Source organism: Leucopleurus acutus, assembly GCF_964270905.1.
Source record: "Leucopleurus acutus genome assembly, chromosome: 13".
Taxonomy (NCBI): domain Eukaryota; kingdom Metazoa; phylum Chordata; class Mammalia; order Artiodactyla; family Delphinidae; genus Leucopleurus; species Leucopleurus acutus.
Window position 1 is genome coordinate 54440154 of NC_139155.1, and position 2923 is coordinate 54443076.

At 40.8% G+C, this 2923-nt stretch overlaps 1 pseudogene across 1 annotated transcript; it reads right to left on the minus strand.

Annotated features, from left to right (window-relative positions):
• Nucleotides 1–1268: 1268 nt before the first annotated feature.
• On the minus strand, nt 1269–2355 carry LOC309970519 (hsc70-interacting protein-like; annotated as a pseudogene). Its single transcript has one exon. The product of its transcript is annotated as a hsc70-interacting protein-like (transcript).
• Nucleotides 2356–2923: the final 568 nt, after the last annotated feature.

Below are 2923 nucleotides of genomic sequence, written 5' to 3' on the forward strand. Positions count from 1 at the left end.
AGCTGTCCAGTTTTCCCAGCACCACTTACTGAAGAGGCTGTCTTTTCTCCATTTGATATTCTTGCCTCCTGTATCAAAAATACGGTGACCTTATGTGCGTGGGTTTATCTCTGGGGTTTCTATCCTGTTCCATTGATCTATATTTCTGTTTTTGTGCCAGTGTCATACTGTCTTGATTATTGTAGCTTTGTAGTATAGTCTGAAGTCAGGGAGCCTGATTCCTCCAGCTCCATTTTTCTTTCTCAAGATTGCTTTGGCTATTTGGGATCTTTTGTGTTTCCATACAAATTGTGAAATTTTTGTTCTAGTTCTGTGATAAATTCCATTGGTAACTTGATAAGGATTGCATTGAATCTGTAGATCACTTTGGGTAGTAGAGTCATTTTACCAATGTTGATTCTTCCAATCCGAGAACATGGTATATATCTCCATCTGTTTGTATCATCTTTAATTTCTTTCATCAATGTCTTATAGTTTTCTGCATACAGGTCTTTTGTCTCCTTAGGTAGGTTTTTTTTTCCCCCTATGTGGAAATATGAAGCATTTATTTTAGATATCAGAGAAAAACAGAGCTAAGTAATCCAGTTTTACTGCAGCACTATAAAAATCATCCCTTCACCACAGTGTAAGATTTAAGTGCATCTGCACAAGGGTACAATTATATAAAATGTAGTAAGATTACTGCTGCCCTGACAAGTACTTCCAGTCCCTACGCAGGTCCTACTGCAATACTGGTGGCCCCAATAGTTTCATGGAAGCAAGTCATTAAAAAAAATAAATAAAGCAATTAAAAAGACAAATCAACATGCCTCAGTGGCCATATATCGAACTCAAACTTTATATATTTAAATGTTACATTTTTCTCCCACTAATAAATCTTTATTTCACTCAAACTTGAACAATACATCTTCCATACTGAAGTATCTTCCTTGCCTAATTAATTCAAAGGAAAAAACCAAAATGATTAGTAAAGAAAGATGTAGGGATTAACACACCCTTTTAATTTGTTTTAAATATTTTTAAGTTTTAAAAATTGTTTAAAATTTTTAATTTCTAGTAAGAAAATAATATCTGAATGAATACCCTAATGGCAAACCACTGTAAAATGTTTCAGCTGCATTTGGGGCAGAGGGGTAGGAATTATCTTCAAAGCACCCCAGCTTTCTTCATGAGAAGGCCAGAGGTACACTGGTTTGTATTATTGCAACATCCATTAGGTGATCTAAGTTGCTTTTCCTTCAGCAGGGGCTTTATTTGTCAGAAGGGCATTATGCTTTACCTCCAAATTTGCCCGACATTTACTGATAAGATTCATAACCTTTGGGTTGTTCTGATATATTGACATATTTCCCAGGTTCTGAGCCACGTCCTGGAAGACCACTATAACTTCTGGATCCTGTATAACCATACAAGTATCTCTGGATCACTAAGAATTTCATTGAGCCCAGGCATTCCTGCCATTCCAGGCATGCTCCCTCCCATTCCAGGCATTCCTCCAACAAAATTACCAGGCATTCTGCCAGGAAAGCCACCTGGAAAAGAGCCATACTGATCCCCTGATTGTCGTCTGGCTTCTTCCTCCCTTGGAGCTCTCTCGTGTTCTTCCCTAGCCTTCTTGACCCTTTCTATTCTTTCCTTGATCTCTCACTCTTCATGTATTCGCTCATACTTTCTCCTGTGTTCAGCAATTTTCTGGGCCCTTGGTTGAACTTCTTTAAGCATTGCACTAGTATCTTCATCATAATCCAGCTTACAGCCATGGGCAAGATCATGGGCAGCTTCTTCCCAATGGCCCAAAAGTCTGTGTGCTTTCCCTCGCCACTTGTATGGCTAAGCAGAATCAGGATTTATTTCAATAGCTGTGTCGCAGTCTCGGAAGGCAGCATTTGGCTTCTGTAATTTGATGAAGACACTTGATCTCTTGGCATACAGAATGGCCAAACGAGGATTTCGCTTGATTGCATCTGTGAACAAGTCAATGGCTTTCTGTAGTTCACCATCATTTAGGGCATCAATGGAAGACACTTTTTTATCATTTGCCTGATCCATCATCTCCTCAGTTATCTCTACATTTTCATCTCCCATTTCTTAAGGGGCATCAAGGTCTGGTTCAATCACACCTTCATTGTTAATTTCTAGATCACATTCCTCACTTGATGGTTCGTCTGTCTTTGTTTTCCTCCTCGTTTTTACCGTTTTTTCTTCCTTGGTATTTTTTTCCAATTTAGTTTTATGAGTAACAGGTGGTATTTTACCCCCCATGCTCTCCACCCACTCCCTCAGGAAGCACATTTCCTCGGTGTGCAGAACACTTGGATCCTGCTTGCACATTTTCACGAAGGCTCGAAGCTCACTCACTTTGAGGGTGTCTGTGATCTGGAGGCAGCGGGAGGCAGCAGGAGGTGGCAGGCGCGGCGGAGGCTGAGGCCCAATCCCAGGCCCAGGTGCTAGCTCAGTGTGACAGCAAAGAGGGGACGGCTGCTGTGAGGCAGAACAGACTAGAACCTCCCTGGCCGCTGGCTCTGCCCACCCAACGGTCTCGTGACCCTGGGTCCTTCTCCCATTCATTCCTACTCTCTGCCGCTTTCCTGCACACTGGCTAGAATCTTCTAGAAGTGTAGCTGTTCATGCTGTTGCTTGCCTCTCCATGCACACCTCTCTATGCATGCATTCTTATATTCACTCAGAACCAGTGCTCTCCCTTAGGTAGGTTTATTCCTAGGTATTTTATTCTTTTTGTTGCAATGGTAAATGGGAGTGTTTCCTTAATTTCTCTTTCAGATTTTTTGTCATTAGTGCATAGGAATGCAAGAGATTTCTGTGCATTAATTTTGTATCCTGCTACTATACCAAAATCATTGATTAGCTCTAGTAGTTTTCTGGTAGCATATTTAAGATTCTCTATGTATAGTATGTCATCTGC